We start from the raw sequence: 26,076 nt of genomic DNA on the forward strand, positions 1-26,076 counted from the left end.
ACTCTGTAGAAGTCAGGGCGTGGTTATCCTCTAAATACTACTACAAATGGATTTTCTCTGAACTGTAGCAACAGGATCTGACGGTAGGAAAAGGTAAAATTAAGATCAAAATACATGTCTACAAAAAACAGCTTTTAGGACCACCTAGAGACAATGGAGGTACGGGTATTTTTGAGACCAAAAAAAAAAAAAAAAAAAAAAGAGAGAGAGAGAGAAACATAGCACCGAACATGAATACTTTTCAAGCTTTCGACACAGAGCCACAGTTAACAGATGAAGTCTATCTGGTTTGGCCAGCTCTATTACTATTTTATCCCAAGTTATTCCAGTACACTAATAACCTCCACAAATACAGATCAATCACATTTTCTTCTTGATCATTAGAAAAGGACTAATTGAATAAGTAAATTTAGAAAAAAAAATCAGTGAAATGCTTCCTTTAGCTTTTCTAACACTAAACTAGAAAGATTTGGAAAGTAAGACTGAGCAGCTTTTTTTCTAAGGCAGGGATCAATGGGAGTGTACCGAATAAATGAATAATTGCATTCCTTCTCCCTGGCCACCGACAGAGTGGAAATCGACCTCTCTTCTGCGGGCATGCACAACCGGCTCACACAGTCAGTGTCTGCATTCCCCTCCTCTGAAAGGATCAGCTCTTGCTACATGCCCTGTGCGTGGCCTGAAGCCTGAAACCGGGGTTACGACCCCACTATGTACCAGGGACTAAAGGTGACACAGATTTCACCTCTTTTCATTATCTTTGAAGCAAGTTCTGTGCCCTGATGAGGAAATTGGGGCCAAGCTCACATAGACAGTGCGGCCCAGGCAGCCCTGGGGCCCCTGAGCCAGGGCACAAACCCACCACAGTGCTCGCAAAAGACACCGGCTCTAAAAGCAAAGGCGTAGTGGGCACCTAAATACCCAGTAGGCAGGTAGTGACTGCGACATGAACTCTTTTCTTCTTGGTCATTCTCAGGCAGCAAGCTCTCTGGAAAAGGGGAAACTGAGGCGCGAGCCAAGTGATCTGCCTAAGGTCACAGCTGGTAGCGGGCCAAGGAGGGCCTCGAGGCCTGGTCTTTACGACCCTCAATCACCATCTGTAATAATGCCCAGAGCCTCTGCCAGGATTCCTCGGCCCTAGGCTCCCGCGGCCTTTGAGGGAAAAGGGCCAGGGCCAAAGCCTAGAAGCTCCCCTCCCGCGTGGTTTTCCCGTCAGTAGCTTTCGTCGGCAAGGGAAAGCGGCGGCCCCACCCGCAGACAGCTGCGAGGCAACGCGCCAAGCGTATGCTGCCTGTTCCCAGGCACTCCCTTCGCCTTCACCCCTCTGCCACCTCCGCCCTCAACCCAGCCCCGCCGTTCGCCTGCGCACCCCAGCCCGTGGGCCAGCGGGCAGTCTACTCACGTGGGCCTCCGCATGGCCCGGCTGCCGCCTAGGGCGACTCGGGGCCTCGCGGTTTCCCCGCCCCCTCCGTGCCCCGCCCCCTGGAGAGAGCGCGGGACCCTCGACTGGCACCGGCACTTCCCTTCCCAGCCCCAGGCGCTGGCTTCACCGCGTGCGCGTGAGCATAGTGGGGGGTTTGGCTGGGGGCGGGATGCGGTCGAGGCCGCCTAGGCCGCAGGCTCTAGTGGGAAGGCGGCGAGCCGCTGCGGGCCAGCTTTGGTGGACGAGGGGGCGTTTCCCCGGAAAAGGAAGGAAGTGGGTGTCACGGGCCGCAATACTGCCCCTTTGGCGTTTTGAGTGGGAAATCACAAGATACTGCTCCAGATTTTCCCATTTTATGGCTAAATCCGAATCACTCGAACCCCCTACCCCATCATGTCAGGAACATCAGCAGATCCTTCTACCACAGCTCAGCTAGTGCTGCACGTTCTGCAGTAATCATGAGCATCATCTATGCAGCTAGTGTTGTGGCCAGGCCCCCAGTCGTCCTGCTGAGTAGCAGGCTTTGAGAGACACAGATAGTCCAAGGTCACCCCGCTGGTCAGTGGCCTGCTTTAGAGGCTAAGCCAGGGCATGCTTACAACTTTGCTATTTTGACTTCTTACATTAACATAACCCAGTTAACACGTTTGTGGGGGGTGTTTTGTTGTTGTTTTGAGACCGAGTCTCACTCTGTCACCCAGGCTGAAGTGCAATGGCAGGATCTCGGCTCACTACAGCTCTGCCTCCCGGGTTCAAGCTATTCTCCCGCCTCAGCCTCCCGAGTAGCTGGGATTACGGGCACGTACCACTACACCCAACTAATTTTTTGTATTTTTAGTAGAGACAGGGTTTCGCCATGGTCAGGCTGGTCTGGAACTCCTGGCCTCAAGTAATACACCTGCCTCGGCCTCCCAAAGCTCTGGGATTACAATCGTGAGCCACCGGGCCCAGCCTTGTATCTTTTTTAAAGAGACAAGGTACTGCTCTGTTGCCCAGGCTGGAGTGCAGTGGCATGATCACAGCTCACTGCAGCCTCAACCTCCTGGATTCCTGGTCTTAAGCCATCCTCCCGAATCAGCCTCCTGAGTAACCGGGACTACAGGTGTGTGCACCACGCCTAGCTAGCTTTTAAAAATCTTTTTATAGAAAGGAGGTCTGGCTATGTTTCCCAGACAGGTCTGAAACCTGGCTTCAAGGCGCCCTCCCACATCGACCTCTCAAAACACTAGTATTAAAGGCTCATGTAAGCCTCAGCACCCAGCCACTTAGTGATGTGCTTATGCAACTTTCTGGTGGGTAGTTTTATTAAGAAAAGAGAAGTCTATATCCAGACCATGTCACTATATTCTAAATAAAAAATGCCTGCTTTAGGTGAGTTGTGTGTGTTCTCATACCGTGGGTCCCTTGAAAACAGGAAGTTTTTGTGATTGTTGATCTTAACATGACTTTGAAGCTGTCTTGACGGAGTGTGGTAAGATGGGGCATTCCTGAGACAGGACTTAAGTGAACATATGTCCCACATTTATCACATTTGGCGGCATTTAGTTTTGCTTGATTATGAGTTCCCGTGGACTTTTTTTAGGTTGATTCCTGGGTGCAATACCATAAGGAAGTAGCTCCAGATCTGCTGTTCAACTCCCCAAATTTCATTTTCTCATTAATATGGAATTACTGCTACGCCTGTTTTCCCCATCTTTTCTTATGGTGGGTTGTTTTACTGAAGATTATCATCAGAAGGTAGTTAAAAGGATGGGAGGATTAAGAAACAATAAGAATTGAACAAATAACGAAACCTTTACTGATTTAAGATCTTCAAGTTCTGCTCCCTCCTTGCCACCCTCTCACCCAAGTTTTAGAACTCAGTGACTGTTCACAGATTAACTCAAATCTTTGCTCATAACGTTTGAAAGAATATCCTTCCTGTCTTTGGATTTGAATTCCCTAAATTGAAATTTTGGCAGAATGGATGCATTGGAAATTGGGGAAGAGGCAGTGTCAGGTATTAGGGCAAGGAGGCGATGATCTTGGCTAGGGGAGATAACAATCAGAGTTTAGAGAAAGAATTGTTTTAAATGAATGAGTGGCAGCTCTAACAATGTCCTATGTTTTATTTATTTAATACATTTATTTTGAGACAGAGTCTCATTCTGTCACCCAGGCTGGAGTGCAGTGGTGTGATCTCAGCTCACTGCAATCTCCGCTCCCCTCACCCCTAAGCTCAAGTCATTCTCCTGCCTCAGCCTCCTGGGTAGCTGGAATTACAGGAGCACTCCACCACACCAGGCTATTTTTGTATTTTTTAGTAGGGATGGGGTTTCACCATGTTGGCCAGGCTAGCCTCAAACTCCTGACTTCAAGTGATCCACCCGACTGAGCATTCCAAAGTGCTGGGATTACAGGCATGAGCAACCATGCCTGGCCTCTTATGTTTTAATAGTAATGGTAAGCTACATTATTGATCTTAAGGATTTCTATATTATTTATGGTGACCAAAAACATTACTATATCCTCATTTGGGGAGTATTTTTAGTTAGACTAGGCCTGAGAAGTCTTGACAATAGAGTAGGAAGGGAGGGGTTGAGAGTTTAATGCCAGAAAGATAATCTAGGATTGGGTAGATCTCAGTTCCAGCTCTTTTAGTGTCTCTGTAGCACACAAGTAACTAGATAGCACCAGGTTTACAGAGGCCTGAACCTGGGGGTTGTTGCTGAAATTCCTCAAGTGGATGCAGCAAATAAGGGCTCAAATGCTGTGTGTAACTTAGTGCCACAATTAGAAAGCACCAGATTAACATCCTGAATTATGAGCTCAAGATAGAGACCCTGTGCACCTAGCATAGATTGCAAATTGAACCTCATTAATTACTGATCAAAGACTTAACTCAGGGGGGCCCTGTGGCAACTTGTGTTCCTTCTACAATGAAGTTGAGAATATTTGCTGAAAGAACTGTGTATCTCAAAGTAATAAAGCCAGGTTTGAAGATTTTTTAAAACACAACCACCAACCTCCCGCCCCTGCCCCCACCCCCACCGTGCGGCAAAAAAAATCTGTTTCAGTTCACTTCAGAGGTCTCATTTTGCCATATAGGATTCAGATCGTTTGACACATTTATAAGAGGTGTTCTACGTTATTTTCTCAAAGCCTCATTTCCAGGATCTTTCCCCCAACTTGTTTTGCAACCTAAAGCTTCCTACTCCCTGTAAAAGATAATACCTTAGCTGAAAAAAACCATTTTTTGATTTCCCACCTTGTGAGGCTAAAGCAGAATAGGTTGTAACAGGAACAAAGTCCTGAAGATAGAATAGGCCTCAAAAGCTGAGGGAGGTCGTATAATGGTTGGTGAGGGAGATGTCACACCAGTCCGCAGTGAAAGGTTCAACATCAACCCTGAAGAGCACAAGTGGATAATTCATTCATTGTGTTTCTGTTGACATCCCTTCCTTTCCCATCTTTTAGGTGCATGTAGGTTCTGCCTGGATTAGAAGCAAATTATTAGAACTAGACAGGATCTTGGAGCTTATGGCTTATTCTGCTCACTTGTCCTTTAAGCAAACCAGTTAAGCATTTTCAGGTGACTTGCCCAATACCCCAAAGCTAGTTATTGGCAGAACCAAAATTAGAACCACTTCCTCCCTGCTCACACGCAATTGCTCTTCCCTTTTCTCTCCAAAATGGCCACCATCAATTTCTTCCCACCTTGTATGCCCATAGTGTCACAAAATGCAAGACGTGGAATCTCTTTTCCCTCCCCTTGCCTTGGTTTGTGATTTCATTTGGCAGTAGAAGGATGCAATGGAAGTGATGTTCTGAGTCTTCTGAGCTCAGGCCACAGAGGTTTGGCAGCTTCTGCTTCCTCCCTCTGGGGGGCCAGCCTCCATGCTTAAAAGAAGCTTGGGCTAGACTACTGAGTGATAAGACCAGCGCACAGACGTAGAGAAGCCACGTAGAGGAGCAGCCAAGTGAGTTCAAGTCTTCTTTTTTTTTGTTTTGTTTTGTTTTTGAGACGGAGTTTTGCTCTGTTGCTCAGGATGGAGTGTGGTGGTACAATCCCAGCTCACTGCAACTTCTGTCTCTCAGGTTCAAGATACTCTTCTGCCTCAGCCTCCTGAGTAGCTGGGATGACAAGCCCACACCACCACTCCCAGCTATTTTTTGTATTTTTAGTAGAGACAAGGTTTCACCATGTTGGCCAGGCTAGTCTCAAACTCCTGACCTCAGGTGATCCACCCACCTTGGCCTCCCAAAGTGCTGGGATTACAGGCATCAGCCACCACACCCGGCCAAGCTGTCTTGAACTACCCAGCAGAGCTCTCCCCTAGTTCCTGACCCAGAGAGTAATGAGAAGTAGGCAACGGAAAGGCTGCTGCACCCTCTGCCTTTTTATTAACTTAATGATTATAGTTAAGAAGTCAGGCCAGGTGCAGTAGCTCATGCCTGTAATCCCAGCACTTTGGGAGACCAAGGCAGGCAGATCATGAGTTCAAAAGGTCAAGAGATCAAGACCTCAAGTGTGGGAGGATTTTGGAAAAAAAAAAAAAAAGGGATCAAGACCATCCTGGCCAACATGGTGAACCCCGATCTCAACATCTCTACTAAAAATACAAAAATTAGCTGGGCATAGTGGTGAGCGCCTATAGTCCCAGCTACACAGAAAACGGAGGCAGGAGAATCGCTTGAACCTGGGAGGCGGAGGTTGCAGTGAGCCAAGATCGTGCCACTGCACTACAGTCTGGCAACAAAGAAAGACTCCCTGGAGAAAGGGGGAGAAAGAAAATGAAGAAAGAAAGAGGAAGAAAGGAGGGAAGGAGGGAAATGGTGACATGAGACTATGGTTAAGTTTCAGAAGTCTTTTTAGAGACCCTACCAGCCAACACTTACTTCCATGTATGTCAGCAGCTCTTATCAAGATAATTTTCTGCATCAACTCCAACAATAAAGCTGTAATTTAAATTACAGTTTATTTGCTGATCAAATAAATCAACTGATCAAATGACCCTACGGGTATATTTACTTATACTTAGCATTTAACTGTAACAGAGTTTTTTCCAAATCCTAATGTTCTGGTTATCTACTGCTACATAGCAGATCATTGAAGCACTTGGTGACTTAGGATGACATTATTTAGACATGGGTTCTCACCATGTTGCCCAGGTTGGTCCCAAACTCCTAGGCTCAAGCAATCCCAGCCTCCTGAAGTGCTGGAATTACAGGTGAGCGACCGTGCCAACACTGCTTATTTTGCTCACCACTTTGCAATTTGAGGAGGGCTTCGTGGGGATGGCTGGTCTCTGCTGCCCTCAGCATCAGCTAGGGCTGGCTTAAAGGCTTGGGGTGAAATAATGTGAAGGCTGGCTCTCTTGTCTGGAGGTTGGTGGTAGAAGACTTGAATAGCTGGAGGCTAGAACAGCGGGGTTACTCAGGTATCTTTATCTCTACCATCTCTATGGAGCTTTTCCACACATTCTCTCCAGCATGATGATTTCAGGCTGGCTAGTCATCTTACATGTTGGCCATCGCTCCCAAGACACACACTCCCAAGAAAGTGATCCCAGCAGAAACTGTATCACACTGTGTGACTTATGCTTTGGATGTCATATAGCAACCCTTGTGCCCTGCCATTGGTCCACCCATCTTCAATGAAATGATCTACTGGCCCCACTTCTTGATGAAGGAGTGCCCCTATCACAATGTTAAAAGGGCAGGGGGTTGCTACCTTATTTGGAAAATACAATCCTGCCTTGCCCAAGTCCCAAACTCTGCATCTGAATTTCATGCAAGGGATAAAATTTGATAGAAAAACTAATTCCAAGAGCTCTGATTGCTTTTTTTTTTTTTTTTTTTTTTTTGAGACGGAGTTTCGCTCTTGTTACCCAGGCTGGAGTGCAATGGCGCGATCTCGGCTCACCGCAACCTCCGCCTCCTGGGTTCAGGCAATTCTCCTGCCTCAGCCTCCTGAGTAGCTGGGATTACAGGCACACACCACCATGCCCAGCTAATTTTTTGTATTAGTAGAGACGGGGTTTCACCATGTTGACCAGGATGGTCTCGATCTCTTGACCTCGTGATCCACCTGCCTCGGCCTCCCAAAGTGCTGGGATTACAGGCTTGAGCCACCGCGCCCGGCCGCTCTGATTGCTTTTTTAAAAATACTAATTGCAACACTTAACATTAATTCAGTTTCCTTATAGATGTCTTGATCTGGGGGATACAGTTTATCTCACCCTCCCCAGGGATTTGGATTAGAACTGGGGAGGGTAGAATGTGAATAATCTATCGTTTTTGCTATTCTGTAAACCATTTAAAAAAAATAAATTTTATAGCCTGCGGTTGACACACATAGAATTATCATCAAGGTTGAGACATTAGGAATTTAATCTGGTTTTGACTGCTGCCTATTTTAAAGATAATTAGTTGTATATGTTCTGTAACAAGTTGTGGGTAAATATTAAAAACATATATTTCCATCTGCATGTGTACGCACACATATCCACTCATGTTGTATCTCATTCCTAAACGATTTCCAGGTTCTCTGCCCCATTTGCCGGGCATTGTTTTTCTTAAACCTGGCAATGCCACACCAAAGGAATGTGGTGCCTTTTTAACTGCTGTCAGCAACACTCAAATGGTCAGGGCAGGAAATAATGTGTGCAGTATCTTTCTTTAATTCCAGTAGGAATCATATTAAGGCTGAGATTTAATTAGCTAAATTGGAGTTTGTATGTGAACAGCAAAACTAACATTTCTGTTATTGTAAAAACATGCCCAAGGACATACAGCAATTGGATAAAAGCTGCTATGCTTGTGTGGCATTTTGTAGTTATGGGATAGCTTCTTAGAATTGTTATAAATAGAAATAAGTATCCAATACATTTATCTATTCCTCGAATTCCTTGAAGATTATTATGCCTATGTGAAATACTTCTCTATCTGTGGTTTGGCTTTTAAACCTTGCTTTTCCAGCTTATTTTCTTCTAGAATTAAGAAATGGCAGGGCACAAGGGTTGCTATATGACATCCAAAACTAAAGTTCTCGAAACTATGTTTTCATCACAATTCAAAGACAAGATTTTATCAATCTTTTAACACTGGCTTTCCAGACTATCTCTGTAGATTCCATTTTGAGGTTGCCAAATAGCTGTATCACTGAAAACTTTGGTATGTATCAAATGTTTGCATTTTAAATTATCTTCTCAACCACACGATTTCAGAGATTTTGGTAGTCAACTTACTCCTAACATTTTGTGTCTGAAAATTGAATGTATTGCTAACAGAACCCATCAGTGAATAAAGAATTTGTATTTCTTTCTTTTTATTACACATGCCAGCACAAAGAAAAGAATTCTTTTATAAAGTAAATTATCCCCCTTTGCTTATTGGGAATTTTTCATTTTCATAGTTTCTCTCAAAGCTGAGCAATCCAAGGATATTTTTGCAAGAAACAACAATAGAATGAGGACTGAATATGTTCCTAGGAAACATTTTAATGTTTCAGTTCATTTTAAAGGGAATGAGTGTGTTTTTAAAATTGTTTGTTAGGAAGAAAACTGGATTAAATGCCAAAGAATGGTAAAAAAAAAAAAAAAAAATGCTGGGAGGTGATGTTAATTTAAAACAGAAAATGTAATTGCTAGGAAGAAATGGTAGAGTGCATCTTTGTCACAAGCTGATGAGAGGCGTTACTTTTCAAGTAGCTTTAAAAGATGAGCCTCGTATAAAGTCATTGGATCAACCTATCTCCCGGCCAAATAAGGCTAGGGCCAGCCAGCACTCTGGTGTGAAGGCCTGTGTGCCCCCTTTGCAAAGCCACATAAAAAGGAAGCCAAGCCTTGAAAGTAGCTTTTACAGGCTACTTACTCAAAGAAATTCTCAGAGAAGTAATTTTCACTTAGAAATGAGAAAGTTACTGGAGTTATAACAATTGCTGTTCATCACCTCCCCACTCCAGGCCCCCAAAACACCTGAAAAATGATTTGAAGCTACCCTGTTAACGTTCCACTCAAGTTGAATTTGAAGCCTTTACCTATGTGACGATACAGAAGATCTGACAGTCTCAGATCTTTGAGGGTTCTAACCCCACAAGAGTGGCTTAACAAGTGTTTCAGGTTCCCCGTGTGTTGGCTCCACCCTAAGGGCCCAGGGAATTCACGGCATTCCTCTTTCCAGTCTTGCCATTAAGACTGCAATGGAAACTCAGTTTAAAATGAAAGACTTACGTGTCATTTCACCTAACCTCTCTGAACACTATTTTCCTCTCTGGTAAAGTGAAGATAATCTTACATGCCCTACTTTTTCTTAAGAGTGTTGTGGTTTAAAAGAAAAAGAAAATAAGTAATGTGAAGTGAACATTTGGCATAATCTAGCCCCTATAAGCACATTCTATGCACTATCCCACCAAATCCTCATAATGACCTGAGGAAATAGGTACATAGATAAAACTGAGGCTTAGAAGTCAATAGGTTGCCCAAACCATATCTGGTAAGTGGCAGAGCCAAGATTTGAGCTGTCTGACTTCTGACTACCAAACTCTTCTACCTCTAATATAACATATGTGAAATCTATGAAATGGTAAAGTCCTAGGCAAACACCAGATCTCACTATTATTAAAACTTTTCTGTGAATCTTTACTTAAAAATTACATTATGTGTGTTTATATATAATTTTTAAACTGTTCATTTTTGTTGATTTGGGTGAGGGCAAGATGTTTTCATGCAGATGACTTTTTATGATAGCAATATATGTCAGTAATATATGGTCAGTGAAGAAAATATACTAAAGTCTGAAAGAAGGAAACGTGTGACGGCAAGTCAAACCTAAAAGCATGTTGAATAAGCAGCAACCCACGTTTCTCCCCCAAAAAGTAAGGTCATTATAACACTTTCCTCAGAGGAAGAATAAAATACCTTGGCACCATGAACATATCGTTCACACTATGATATTTATTAAAGGAGGGTAAGGGTGACATATTGACCATAGTACGTTGTCATAGTTTTTCAGCTGTAATTAGAAAAAAGAATTGTAAGAAAAATTAAATGAATAGATTAAGCACAAAATGCTCGACAGAGGTAAGATTTGGCAGATACCTTGAGACTCTAAATTTGCTAACATTACCAAAGATTCATTTCTAGAAAATCCAGACCTAGAAGACAGATTCCCATAGTGTAACAGTTTGCACAGGGTGCTTTAGAACGTATTTATTTGTTGAGACTGACCTGAGAATTGACTCTAGCAAATGTTCATTCCAGACCTACAGCAAAGGGCTGGAGAATTCCTAGAATTCAGAGTTGTACCTTGGACTTTAGGGGGACATTTGAGGCAGAAATGTGAGTAGATTGCAAGAGACTGGACTCTGAATATGACAGGCTCTCTTTCAAAAGATTATTCCTAGAAATGAGCAGTCAGGAATGTCTGTTTCTGTGCTTTTAGTAATTGTTGGAAAGAAGAAATCTAAGATATAAACCATGAGGTTCCAAAGAGCAGAAAAAGAATCCAGGGAGCCTGTTAGGTAAGATATTCAGAAATGAAAGAGGTAAGATATTCAGAAATGAAAGAATCTCACCATTACTTCAAATGTATGTGCCCCTCACCCTGTTCCTCCTGAAAACCAAGGTGTTTTGTCATTTCTGTGCTGTATTGATTTCCCTTCTAATTTCAACTGCCCTCACACCTGAGAAGAGCAACATTGTTTTTCTTTTTAGGTTAGATGGGTAATATGCCAATGTGGGAACAAGGTTCAGAGGGTGGCACATCCCACACATGTTATGAACACCCAATGATCATGCTCATAAACTACAGACGAATCAGATAATGGCATTCTAATTGCTTCCCTAGACCTGTAAGGCCCATCCCCAGATCCGGAGGCTGCAGTGAATCCTCTGAAACCACTGCTCTGTTGTTCAGACCTAATCCTAGCCTTTCTCTGTGCCACCTCTGCTTCCCTCTAAGGCATCTTCAGCCACTAACTCAGGAAAGAAAAGTCCCAGAAAAAAAAAAAAAAAGATTGGTGTGAAACACACACACAAACACCCCGCACTTTCAGAGTGCCCCCCGTGACAAGTTAAGCAGTAATCCCAAGATTATGTACAAAATTCCTGAATCCTGTAAGTCCTGTCCTTTATTTCTTTCTAAGCATGAATAATTCAATTTTCTGATTCCTGGGAAATTATAGGCAATATGTAGAAAGAGAAAAGAATTGACTAGTCTCTTTCAGGAAAACTTTCCTGGCAGGGCACAGTGGCTCACACCTGTAATCCCAGCACTTTGGGAGGCCAAGGCAGGAGGCTCACCTGAGGTCAGGAGTTCAAGACCAGCCTGGCCAACATGGTGAAATCCCATCTCTACTAAAAATAAAAAAAATTAGCCGGGCATGGTGGCGGGCACCTGTAATCCCAGCTACTCAGGAGACTGAAGCAGGAGAATTGCTTGAACCCAGGAGACGGAGGTTTTGGTGAGCCGAGATCATGCCATTGTACTCTGTCTCCAAAAAAAAACTTTCCTGAGCTGACAGTTCAGGTTGTCTTTCTCATTTCTGAAATTTTGTGACCTGAGTCATATTAGAAATTTAATATACATTTAAATGTTACATGCAAGCAAACGTTTCACACACAAAAAATAATTTGCTGAAAAACTAGAGACAAAGTCATTCCCTTAAGCATAAAAGGTGCTTAGTAAATTCATTAATTTAAAAAAATCCACAAACCCTAGAGTGAAATAATTAGGAAAGAAGGATTAATGTAATTGCATTTTATTATACATGAGCCGGAGTAATTTGATTTTATACCAGTTTTATTTTCCTTTTTAAAAAATGCATTTTCAATTTTCATTTCTCACATGTAGGCTTCATGAAGAACAACTAAAAAGGAATCAGAGAGATTCATGCTGCCCAGGCAACAAAATCAGCAAACAATGAAAGCCAAACTAGGCGTTGATGGTTATAAACAGAAATAAATTATAATCCCTGCTTCTGCTTTGCCACAGAATCACCACCTGCTGCCCGCCATTGCATTCATTCTTGTTCCTCATGCTAGCAACTTTACAGTTGCCCTGTCTCCTTCCCCATCAGTCCAGTGACTTTTGTTTTTTGGGGCTTTTTTGGTAGAGATGGGGGTCTCACTATATTACCCAGGCTGGTCTAGAACTCCTGGGATCCCATGATCTTCTCACCTCAGCATCCCAAAATGTTAGGATTACAGGCATAAGCCACCACACCCTGCCTCCAATTATTTCTTCATTCATCAACGGTAACCATCTATTCACTTCTCAACTGCACGGTTACTGTAGCATTATTATAAGTTACCTCATGTAGGTTGTTTCACTATTGTGCAGGCAAGCCCAATGATGTACTATTTTGAGAGTATAATAGAATATTTAAATAAGCATAGCATTTAAATCGTCCAACCTTCTAGTTCCAATTTTGATTCACCCATTCCCTTATTCTTAGAAAAAATTCACACATGGGTCAATCATGTCATTCAAGAAAGTAACTCAATGCTCATATTTAATAAACTTTTAAAAAAACAAATTTGGAGATTTTCTCAGTAATGCTTTTTTCCCTTCTTTTAGATGACTAATAAAGAGATATACATTTACTGAGGAAGTATTTAAAATGAATCTTGACTTCATGTATTTGCTTTTATACATATTGCTATTTATGGGCAAAAACCATTCAACGTACAGTTAATGATATTTTTCCCCAGGGGATGACCTTATGCTTCCAATGAAGAAATTAAACGTGCACTTTTGATGTATTCATTCTAAGTTCAGGATCGATATTCTAAAGAACAGAAATACCCTGTCCAAAACTTGAAGAGTAACTTTGATTTCTCTTTTAATTTCAATTTCATATGTAAGCTTCACTCAAGACTTAAGTTCTGTGCCAGGTTCTGATAGTACTGAAGTTGCTTTCTCTTTTTTCCAGAGTACTACAGAACTCTTACCTAAATGACAAATAGTCATAGTATTCTTATAAATACCCTTGTTTACAGTAAACTTAATATATGTTTGGAAAATAATTCATTAAACACTGTAGAATGCTAGTGTTGACGACTTCCTTGGGAAGAATGAAAAGAGCTGATTTAGGATTTTGGCCATTTGTAGTGACAACCTAGCAAAATAATCAAGGGAAAAATTTTTCAAGTTTCTGTTCCATTGATTTCATTTACAGAATGCCAGCTGGTTCCAGTGCTTCCCTGTTTAAACGAATACTAATTTCAAGCTTTTCAAACAGACCTTGCTTGATTAAGGAAAGTCGGAAATAAAACATGAGCAAGTTATCCAGTATCAAGTGCAGGCTATGTGCCTGATGCTTGCAACTGACTCATGAGATTCTGGTGTCTCAAGGATACCTATTTGATCTCTTATTCTCAGCTATATAATCTTCCAGATTAAATTGCACCAGAAATAATCTGTGTACAACCCACAGGGAGTAAATCATCAGACATATCTCTGCTCTTCCCCGTTTCCACTCTCACACATGACTTTGCATGTGATTATGTAAAACCTGCAGGCCTGATATTTTCATTATAATCCTGCAATTACAATTATATAACCAGCTTGTTTTTCCAATTAAAAATATCTTTTTAAGTGGCAAAACTGCCCTGCAATAAATGCAACTTACGGTTAAGTGTCTCGGCGGTCACACTAGGAGATTCAGAAGCAGAGCTAAAACACTTTCTTCCACTTCTTTGCCCAACTGATCCATTTAGCCCTTTAAAATACATTATGTATAATCAAAAAATATTTTTGGTCTGAGTATATGGAGGTTCCCTGTGATTTAGGGGATTTCGCATGAAATAGATTTTTTTTCTACAAGATTTCAGCTTTTGCAGAATTAGCTCTGATATGAATAATATTTTCACATCATTTCAAACACATTTAAATTTCTAAAGGTGTTGCTCAAGGAAGCAACTAATGCAAACTTTGTTAACAGGAAAAACCATGTTTAAAATAAAAAATTAAGCACGGCAGGTACCTAAAAGGAGCCTAAAAACAGAAACAGAATGGAACATTTCTAAGAGTTGGAACATGTAAAAATATGTATGTTAAAAAAAAGAAAGTTCAGAAATAGATCTAAATATATATGGGATAAAAATTGCATTATAAATCAGAGTGGAATGAAAACAGGACAGTTCAATATTTGAGGTTGAGCTACCTGGGCAGCATTCTAGGGGAAAACCCATCTTATAAGGACAAATTTCAAATGAATAAAAAATGTAAAGGTAAACACCAAAAACTACCCAAGCTCTAGGAGAAAAACAGTATACTTTCTTAATGACCTTGAATACGGTAGAGCTTTTAAACTATGAGTCAAATCCAAAAGCCATAAAAGAAAATATTGGTAAATTCAGGTACATAAAAATAAAACTTCTGTGGCAAAAGTCACCATAAGCAAGTCAAATGACAAGATAAAAATATTTGTAATTCATACCACTAATAAAGGTCTTATCTTCTTAATACAAAAGAGTCTCTTTAAGTTGAGAAGAAAAACACAAACAGCCCAGTAGAAAATCGTACAACAGAAAAACAGTGGGAAAAATTAGATATAATTTTTCTTCATTCATTCACACACATGAAAGACTAGAAGTTTGATAACATCAAAGAGAAAATAAATATTTTATGTATTACTGTTAAATGCCTAAGTTACTATAAACTTTATGTGGGGCATTTTGGCAATATCTACCAAAATTACTAATTATTTCTTTGGCTATCAATTCTATCTCCATGGATATATTTGTGAAATGACCCTACATAAGATTATTCACTACAGAAATGTTTATTGGAAATAACCCTAATATTCATCAATTGAAGACTAGTTAAGTAAATTATAGAAGCTCCACATACTGGAATACTACACAGCTGTAAGTAAGGAGAAAGGGAAAGGTCCATGTACTGATTTAAAAAGATCTCCAAGAAACAAACAATGTTAATTGGGGGGAAGAAAAGCAATGGCACAACAGTGTCTGCAGTATGCTACCTTTTGCATAAAAAGAGACAAGAAAAACTACATTAAGACTTGTATCAACCCAATACTTCCTAGGAAAGAAAGATTTGTTGGTATCTGCTAAACAAACTATCCTTACATGTGCACATAATGACATCGGGGCCAGGTGTGGTGGCTCACACCTATAACCCCAGCACTTTGAGAGACCAACCAGGTGAGGATGGCTTGAGCCCAGGAGTTTGAGACCAGCCTAGGCAATACAGTAAGACCCTGTCTCTTAAAGAAAAAGAAAAAATTAGCTGGGCGTGTGGTGTGAGCCTGTAGTTCCAGCTACTCAGGAGGCTGAGGTGGAAGGATCACTTGAGCCTGGGAGGTTGAGACTACAATGAGCCATGATAGTGCTATTGCACTCCAGCCTAGGCAACAGAGTGGGATCCTACCTCTAAAAAAGAATGTCATGTGTGCAGCTGTGTGTGTGTGTGTAGGGTAGTTGGGAACTAGGCAGATGGAGAACAGGGTTGCGAAACAATTCTGAAATTTTTAAATCTATTTCTATAATATGCATATTACCTGTCCAAAAATTAAATCAAAAGCAATATTTTTACCTGAGCCTAGATGATTATATTTAGTTTACTTCTGATTATATATCTCTTTAATGACACGTTCTCTAAAATTATTTGTTGTGCTAGAAATGTAAGATTAATTAGGTTTGGTTGAAATTCATTATTGAAAGAGTAGGTTACAAAAATTATCTTAATCATTCTTCTTACTCAATTTAGACTTTCTTTGTATAACTCTGTCTTTCTACTTCTATTTCAAATATAACCTTTCTATGTTGTGTAGAAATATATGAGAACATTCAATGATCAAGGACCCTAACCTTGTCACTGAAGAATTTTAATCAATTTGAAGTCTTATGAGTATATAAACGTGTTAAAGTTTTTTTGTTAAAGTTTCATTCTTTATCACGTGCATGAAGTTCTACTAAAGAAGTTAATTGGCCATCTGCATTTCTTATCTATTTTTCCTCTTTAAGTGGAATATAAAATCCTACTTTTATCCTAGGATGAAAAATCATTCCTTCAAGTGGTAAGATGTCTTCAGTGCATGCAAGGATATTTTCCTGACTGTATAAGATTCTCACCAAACACCATATTTATTTTAGAGATATTCTGACTCTTTATTTACTTTGTACTTAACAAGAACTCTTTTTTTCTTTGACATGATTAAGGTTTTATTCTAGTTCATCAAAAACACCATTTAACCTTCAGGAGTTCCCTTTTAAAAAGTTTGCTCTTTCACTTCATTCATTATAGATCCTCAACCCACCCTGTAGATATATTTTGCAACACTTCACATAATTATTAAATAACTGTATAATTTGTTGTTTCATGTTTTTCTTCTGGTAGAATTCAAGGATAGGAACCAAATCTCTCCTATTCACCATATAGTCCCATGCCCCAAGAAGTATAATGAATTGTCTTGTATATAGTAAATTCTCAATATACAGTATATTTGTTGAACAAAGAAATTGCCTTTGTTTCTTCTTAACATCTATTAAAATTACAAGCTCCCCGAGATTAGAGACTGTTTCAAAGGAGTTGGTTTGGTATAGCTAATACAGTAGAGAACCAAATTATCTACTTAATTCATTTATCATGAACGAAGCAATCACACATCACTGGCAACACTGATAGTGACAGACACCATAATCAACATCCTTTAAGGCCAACATTGCTGGCTTGACTAAAAATAATAAAAATTTCAAAATATATATTGTATCAAATAATTCTGTCAACTAGGGCTTTTTATGCTTTACTGAGAATATTAATTAACCTTTGCAACGAGGTGTCATCCACTTCCAAGACAGGTTCTATATGCCATATATGAAATACAGTTTACCTCCAATATGCAGTCTTTTCAGAAAGACCAGAAAAACAGAGCAAGGGTTGGATACTGAAAGTATTTACAGTATGTACAAGTATATATACAAAAATATATCATCCATTCAAAACTGCTTAATTTTCCCTGGGTTGTTATAATGACAACTTCCTTAACCTGATAACAGATTTTTAAAAATGTAATCATCTATTTATTTTATGGTTTGCACAAGATGTACCTTTAGTACATCCAGATTTTCATAACCCGTCAAACAGTTTTTCAGTATGTGTTATGGCAGGATATTCTAGAACTGCCAAGAAAAGTAAATTCACAGAGCTGCCTGCAATTCACTAACTATAACAAATTAGCATAAGCAGCCCCATTTTAGAAGGCACGGCTTTTACAAGTTACACAGAAAAATAATGTGGGTTTGCATTTCTATCATTAAAAACTGCCCATGCCATGAATGGTTACATTGTGAATATTAAACACAGCCTGGATATTTCAATGTAGCTAGTCTATTCGGGGTGGAACTCCTTAATGAAACATTTGGTTATGATCTGAAGACTAACTAGGAAAACTAGCTAACAAGTACCTATTTTTACGGATTTTTTTCTACTTAAAAAAAAACGCATATCAAATAAAACCTCTCAACACTTGTCAGCTCTCCTGTGAACATACCATATAAATGGACTGGCACCGGCTGCCAGAGAAAACGAAAGGCCAAATTACTCTCTTCCACCCATGCTGTGAAGTTCAGAGAGAAATCTGTCCTAGACCCAAACCACACAGATAGCATACAATGCACCATTTAGCAAGAACGAAAGAATGGATAAAATTCTTCAGATTTCTCAGCACAATAGCAAAGATCTTATTTCGTTAGTCACCATCACAGTTTAAAAGTCCTCTGGCGGTTGCTCATGGCACAAAACAAAGGTATTTTCAGTTGTCTACTTTGCTTAAGCTCTGTTCATTCTGGCCAAAACTCCAAAAGGCAAAAAAACCGTGGCTGCAGGCTTACCTTATTCCAAACATATCCGCAGGGCAATCGGTTGCCAGTGTAATACTAAAGAGGTCTCATCAGTACCTAGAATAAATCAATAAGGGAAGCGAATTCAGAGTCTGCTTTGTGATTCTGGGAAACATGGAACTGTTTATAACCATCTTGAGTATACTATCTTTGACCAACCTGGGCAATATAGTGAGAACCTGCCTCAGAAAAAAAAATATATAAATATATATATATATATACACACACACACACACTATCTTTTTACAGAACCGAATTCACTATTGGCCGGCTTTGGAATTTTGTGAACGCAGCTGCTTGGAGGGCAGGACCTTCGTTCACCCCTTCCACTCCTCCTACCCATGGAGATGGCTGATGGGACCATCAGTGCCAGCCTGATTTATGGCGGGAGAGAGAGTATGCGGATGGAGGCAGAGATGCAAACTAAATAAGGTTTAAAGAGAAATTAGAAGATGCCTGTCCTGCCATGGACTGTCATAAACAGGCTCTTATTTTTCTGTCAAACTCTACACTTTAATTTATCAGGTATTCTCTCTTTCTCAAACTCAGAATGTAAGACTTACCTTCCCCCTCCCACATGCCTCCTCCCCAAGCACTTTCCCGCAGGCGCTACCTATTGAAATGCAGCTGGTTGACCATGCTGGAAATTTGGGAATGTCCCAGTTACAGCCCCTTTCAATCAATCACCAAGTCCAGGTGAATCTACCTCTTTAATAACCTCAGAGTGTTTCCAGTTTTGTGCATCCCCACAATAGCCACGTAATCCAGGCCATTCTGGTCTCTTTCTTGGATTTTGATAACAACTTCCTAAATTATCTCCCCATCTCTAAGTTTTTATCACTTCTTTCTAGTACCCTTTTTTTTTTTTTTTTTTGAGACCACGTCTCACTCTTTCCCCCAGCCTGGAGTGCACTGCAGCAAACACTGGTCACTTCAGCCTCAGCCTCCAGGGCTCCAGCGATCCTCCCGCCTCCTGAGTAGCTGGGACTACATGTGTGCGCCACAATGCCTAGCTAATTTTTGTTTTTTTAGTAAAGACGAGGTCTTGCCATGTTGCCCAGGCTCATTTCGAACTCCGGAACTCAAGTGATCTCCCACCTTGGCCTTCCAAAGTGCTGGGACTACAGGCATGAGCCACCATGCCCAGCCCCCTTCTAGTCTGTTTTTTTACACTCACATCAATTTTTCCCCCACCCTGATCATATCATTCCCAAACTTAATATCCGACACTCAGAGCCATTGTTTTCCCCATCTTATTTTGACTTCAGTTTACCTCCCTCATTTTATCTTGAGCCTCTTCTGCACACAAACACCAAAATGCTCTAATTTTTGGTTGCCTGAGAGCAGCATATCAGATCAAAACTTGGGAACTTTGTATTTGTCCTTTTCTCTCTGCCAGAAATATCGTCCTCTCCATTTGCCCAACGAGCCCCACGTCCTCATCATTTTTACCTCAGTGGAAATCCCTTCCTTCCAGAAGCCTCCACTCAGTTCTGCTGCCAAGGAGCTTCTGCAACGCCCTGTGTGGACCTTTACAGGTGCAGATGGCTATTTCCTGTGTGAAGACTGCAAGTTCCCGTGAGCTGGATTCATTGCTCATCATTGACTTGGCCTGGCAAATAATGACTTGGCCTGGCAAATAATGGTTATTTAGTAAATAATGATTATATGAACAAATGTAACTAAGACATCCAGAATCTGAGTAAGGCATTTCATGCAACTCATGTGTAACCAAGTGAGGTTTTCCAGCTGTTTCAGCCTCTAATTTATATTATAGAACTGGGGTATCCTAAACATCTGATTATAAGAATCACCTGAATCACTTGACAAACTAACAGCGTCCTATCTCTTAAAGAGACACACAGGAAATTGGTAAAAGTGAATCTGAAGAGAAAAACTGATGATCACACCAGGAATAAACTTGTTTTCCACTGCATACCCTTTTGATTTGCCTTGGGTTTAAAAAAATACTCTCTCTCTCTCCCTCCCTCCCTCTCTCTCTCTCATTTAAAATAAATATATTTACTTCTGTGTCTTACGTTTTCATATATTGGTGGAAGAATACATAAGAAACCAGCAACATTGAGCACCTCCAGGTTGGTGAATTGGGAAACTAGGAGAACAAAGTTGAGAAAGAGACTTTATAATGACACTCTTTTATATCTTTTGGAATTTCCCAACATTCTGAACGTATGACCTGGTAAAAAAAAAATTAAAAAGTAAACAAAATCATAGGCTGGGCACAATGGCTTATGCCTGTAATCCCAGTGCTTTTGGGAGGCCAAGGATGGAGGATCACTTGAGCCCAAGAGTTCAAGACCAGCTTGGGCAACATAGCAAGACTCCATCTCAACAACAACAACAAAATTTTAGAAATTAGCCAGATGTGGTGACACATGCCTGTAATCCCAGTTATTCAGGAGGCTAGGATGGGAGGATCTCTTGGGCCCAGGAATTTAAGGCTGCAGTAAGCTATGATGGTGCACTCCAGCCTGGCAAGACTTGATCTCTTAAATAAGTAAATAATTAAGTCAATAAATAAACAAATAAATACACAGATTTTCAGGCCCATCCCTGGATGTTCTGATTCATGAAGCTGGAGGTGGGGCCTAAAAAATCTGTATTTTTTTTTTTTTTTTGAGACAGAGTTTCACTCTTGTTACCCAGGCTGGAGTGAAATGGCGCGATCTCAGCTCACCGCAACCTCCGCCTCCTGGGTTCAAGCAATTCTCCTGCCTCAGCCTCCTGAGTAGCTGGGATTACAGGCGCGCGCCACCATGCCCAGCTAATTTTTTGTACTTTTTAGTAGAGACGGGGTTTCACCATGTTGACCAGGATAGTCTCGATCTCTTGACCTCATGATCCACCTGCCTTGGCCTCCCAAAGTGCTAGGATTACAGGTGTGAGCCACCGTGCCCGGTCAAAAATCTGTATTTTTAATAAACTCCCTGGGTAACACCTATAATCAGGTAAGTTTGGGAAACACTGTTAAAGTTGGACTTGACCTTAGAGAGCATCTAATCCAGTAGTTCCCAAACCCGGGCATCATCCTTGACTTAATCAGAATATCCAGGGAAGGGTCCAGGGAAACCAGTGCTTTAAAAAGTGCCCCAGATGATTCTGATGCAGGCACTGGCTTGCAGCTTGCATTGCGACCCGTGACAGAGTCAACCAATACACAAATTTCTTCTTAGTGTTGTATGCACAGAAACATCCCCATCATTATCGTAGCTGGCCTTCAAGAGAGCCCCTGGTGATTCTCCCCTCCTGGTATTCACGCCCTTATGTAGTCTCCTCCCACACTGAGTAGGACTGGCCTGTAGAACCTATAGGATATTGTGGGAATGATGGAGTGTGGCTTCCAACCCTACGCTGTCAAAGATATTGTGGCTTCTGACTTGTTCTCTCTGGGCTTGTCTGCTCTGGGGAAGTCAGCTGCCATGTTATAAGGATGCTTGGGGGCCACATGGTGAGCAACTGAATCCTCCTGCCACTCACCAGTGCTGACTTTCCAGTTACATGAGTAAACCCTGTGGAAAGCGGCTCCTCCAGTCCCCGGCAAGCCTTCAGACGACTGCAGCCGTGGCTAACCTCTGGACTGCAACCTTGTAAGAGATCCTGAGACAGAACCACCAAGCTGCATCAAACCTCCATTCCTGGCCCATTGAAACTGAGTGAAGTAGTAAACACTTATTATTGTTTTAAACTGATAACAGGGTTTTTTTTTGTGGGGCGGGGGACAGTGCAGGAGACTCGTCGTACAGCCATAAATAACTAATACAATCATATTTTCCCACAAATGCATTTCTTACCAGTGGCCCCATTTCCGTTTCCTCTCCCATCTGGCAAAATGTTATTTTCCCCAAGGCTGCAAGTAAGGTATCATAACATATTTGCTTTCACAGGTTGAGTGTTAGTTTAGAGTGCCATCATGGGGCTTTCTGACTTGGGCAGCACGAATTCTCAAATACTGTCAGTCAGCAGTGTAGAAACTCGTCAGTCTTGCCTCCTGTGGTTCTCTGCGGCTTGGCTTGAGTGGATGGGGAAAAACCAAATGATCTTTTTTGTAGTGATGAAGTGTTGAGCCCTTGTCCACTGTAGGTCCAGTCCTGGCATTCTCTGTGCCCACTGAAGCCTCTCTCTGACCTTTCCCTAGACATGGAAGGCAGGACAACTATACATGTACTTTAGCTGGTGATGTGAGGTCTGTGCATTACACCTGCTAGATTCTGGATCTTGACCTGAAAATATTGGTTTCTATTTTGACAGAGAAGATGGGCACCTGATTTTCATCTGGCAAATGATATGTGTGTAACATCACCAGTATCAGAAAGAGTATTTCATATGCAATTACCCTCCAAGCCCTAGGAGGACTTTAAGTCCTTGGAGGGAAGCCAACCTACTCGCTGTCCTCGATGTCATCTACAAAGTCAGAATGGCAGAAATTAGACTTCACTAATGAATCATCAGCCAAAGTCTTAAAACAAATATGTGCATTTACTTCAAGCCAGCTTTTCCTTTTTTCTGCCGGTTTCTGATAGTTACGGTCACTTAGCTTTGATCTCAACAGACACCTGATTATTTAAAAAGCCAAAATTCTAAACCCACTGGTGTTATTCTGCTTGCAGATAAAAGCAAAGGTCCATTTGTGAAACATCAAAAGGAATTAGGAAAATGTGGGATGTGTGTTGCTTGGTGTTGCCTAGCAATATGGTTAGGGCACAGGAATCACAGAGAGGATGAAATTCACACCCACAAGGAAATCATATTATTCATAATAAACACACTCACGCACACACACATCCTGACATCTCTGTAAGAATGTTATAAACTGAGCACAGAATTATAGTCACAAGTAGAATAATCTTTGGAGCACTGAAGGATAAACATTCTAGTTGATTGGTTGTTTATATTTCAATGTCTAGATGAGTACATCACTCACATAAAGGCAAAAACATTATATGCCTGTGAATGGAGTTTACAGTATCTCTCATAGACATGAGCTCTGTCAATATAAGTAAAACATACATTTTAAACCAAATATATTAATACGTAAAATAACAGGAAGGAGTATTTAACATATAAAAGCAACTTTAACTCCTTTGCTCATCCTTATTTCAAAATATCCAGGTTTGTCATTAATGTTCATAAGAGTGCTGGTAAAAAGCCTCATCATCAAAGTTAGTCGCTTGGTTTCAAATCCTGACTCTGCCTTTTGCTATGTGACCATGAAGGGATTATTTAATTTCCCTAAACCTGAGTTTCCTCATCAATTTGAAATGATTGTATGACTAAATTTATAGGGCTGCTCTGAGGATTAAAATAAAGGAATCTGGCCAAGCATAGTGGCTCATGCGTGTAATTCCAGCACTTTGGGAGGCTGAGGCAGGCAGATCACTTGAAGTCAGGAGTTCAAGACCAGCCTGGCCAACATGGTGGAACTCCGTCTCTACTAAAAATACAAAAATTACCTGGGTGTGGTGGCAGGTGCCTGTAATCCCAGCTACTTAGGAAGCTGAGGCAGGAGAATCACTCGAACCTGGGAGGCGGAGGCTGCAGTGAGCCAAGTTCACACCACTGCACTCCAGCCTGGGCAGCCTGAGACTTTATCTCAAAAAAAAAAATAAAATAAAAGTAAAAGATAAGGAAATCTATGTAAAAGATGAGTACAGGGCTCGGTTTTCCAAATACATTGGCCTTTCTACTTTTTATTTTTAATACTACTGTATTATTATGCAGAAGGCCTCTTGATTGCCTTTCGATAAATATAGATGCTACTAATTAAGTCAAGTAAATGTTACAAGTAGAATTTTTGCCTGTAAGAGGGCTTTGAGGTACTAGGAAAAGGAGATCAGAGTCTCTAGTCCCTCCTGGCCCTATCAATTATTCTTCCAAAGTCAGAGCCAAGCAACTCTGGTCCAAGAATGAGATCCAAGCCTCCAACATGGCCACTTGCTGAAGGAAAAACTCCCACTGCATGAGGCTGTTCCATCGTAGGGCTGCACAGCCTGGTATCTTCCCATCTCCAGGCTCCCCTCCCAGAACAACTCACGCCTGCATTCTGCATCCTCCCAGGTTACAAATCTGGGAGTCTTCTAAAAGGGCTTCCATCTTTCCTCTTTGCAGCTGACCTGGGAAATGTTCTTGGTTCTGAGTAGAGCTTTAATTTCCTCCATAAGTACTACTTTCCCAGGCTATGACTGCTTTTTCAGGTTATGATGATGGAAACCTGCAGTCAGGGAAGAAGGGGAGGCATCAGCTACCTCTCCTGCTTGATTTGGGAGGTCTACTTACTAGAAGCATTTGTGTCTTAAGATATAGGTGAGAAATAATCAGACAGCTGAGCTACCAGCCTTCCCCTAGGGAGAGGAAAACAATTAGTAGAGCACCCTGAGAAATAATATGTGTACCCAACTAGGCAAAATATGAGCAGTGAGTGACTTGCAAGAATGAGAAAATTAGATGGATCCTGTTTTAAGGTTCAAAAGTCAGTCAAGAACCAATCTTAAGGTCAGGTGCATGGCTCACACCTGTAATCTCAGCATGTTGGGAGGCCTAGGAGGGTAAATTGCTTGAGGACAGGTGTTTGAGAGCAGCCTGGGCAACATGATGAGACCCTGTCTTTACAAAAAAATGAAAGAAAGAAAGAAAGAAAGAAGGAAAGGACAAAAGAAAGAAAGAAAGGAAGAAAGAAAGAAAGAAAAGAAAGAGGGAGGGAGGGAGGGAAGGAGGGAGGGAGAGGAAGAAACAGGGAAAGAACCAATCCTAAGAGACATTTTAATGTATTCCTAATATCATTTTACTTGTATGAATTTGGGAAAGGTTTTTGTTTGTTTGTTTTCTTTCTACCAATGAAATATTTAGGACACAATTAAATTACAAGTCCTATTGCTACTTATATGTTTATGAGATTTCATTTATTAACATAGAATAAATGCTCTTTTGGCTTTTAAGAATCCTTGAAACAACACGGGGTTAAAAACAGAAGAAAGACCCTATTTATATTAAAACAAAAAGATTAAATTCCTAGGAGTAAGCTTAAAAAGTGAAAAGAGCTATATGAAAAGACAAGATTATGAATATATGAAAAGAATAAAATAAAATGCCACTGAATCACAGAAGAAAACTTGAACAAATGGAAGGATGTATGTATTTTTAGATAAAAAGACTCAACTATATAAAGGTGTCAATTATTCCTAATCTATAATGCAAAAAACTCAATTTTAAAAAGGACTTTTAAAAATTGTAGCTCATTATAATATGGAAAAAGAAAGGAGCAAGAATACTCAGAAATCCTGAAAATAAAAAGAAGACTTCTTAGTTGTATCAGATATTAAAATATTATGTAAAGCTATAAAAAGTAAAAGGGTGTGGTATATGACTAGACAAGGCACCTCGATGAATCATAAATGTAAAGTCCAGAAATCGACTCAAATACAAAAAGAAATTTAGTATATGATAAAATGCCACCACCTATCAATGGAAAAAGATGATCTGTTCAATAAACGATGTCAGAGCAACTGAGTAGTCCTCTGGGGAAAAAAAGGAAAGTTGTATCCAAGCCTTACATGTTCCATGATAAATTGCAGATGAATTAACAGTTTTAGAAAGAGCAAAAGAGAAAGAAAATAATGACAACATTAGATAGATAATCTTTAAATATAATCTTGGAGTAGGATAGACCTTTTGAAGTATAGAGTAAAAGCCAGAATCCAGGCTAGGTGCGGTGACTCATGCCTGTAATTCCAGCACTTTGGGAGGCTGAGGCGGGTGTATCACCTGAGGTCAGGAGTTCGAGACAAGCCT

At 40.8% G+C, this 26,076-nt stretch overlaps 1 long non-coding RNA gene and 1 other non-coding gene across 2 annotated transcripts in view; both read right to left on the reverse strand.

Annotated features, from left to right (window-relative positions):
* Window positions 1–20,884, reverse strand: part of LOC105730756 (uncharacterized) — a 58,861-nt gene extending 37,977 nt beyond the window's left edge. The window contains exons 1-2 of the long non-coding RNA XR_001110564.2: window positions 19,723–20,884; window positions 18,262–18,327 (exon numbers count right to left, since the gene is read on the reverse strand). This is a non-coding gene — a long non-coding RNA (uncharacterized LOC105730756). The remainder of the gene's footprint in view (window positions 1–18,261; window positions 18,328–19,722) is intronic.
* LOC135268950 (small nucleolar RNA U13) lies at window positions 11,118–11,221 on the reverse strand. Its single transcript, XR_010337281.1, has one exon. It is a non-coding gene; the product is annotated as a small nucleolar RNA U13 (small nucleolar RNA).
* Window positions 20,885–26,076: the final 5,192 nt, after the last annotated feature.

The sequence above is a fragment of the Aotus nancymaae genome, unplaced genomic scaffold, assembly GCF_030222135.1.
Source record: "Aotus nancymaae isolate 86718 unplaced genomic scaffold, 86718_ANA_hifiasm-v0.15.2.pri h1tg000046l, whole genome shotgun sequence".
Classification (NCBI taxonomy): Eukaryota; Metazoa; Chordata; class Mammalia; order Primates; family Aotidae; genus Aotus; species Aotus nancymaae.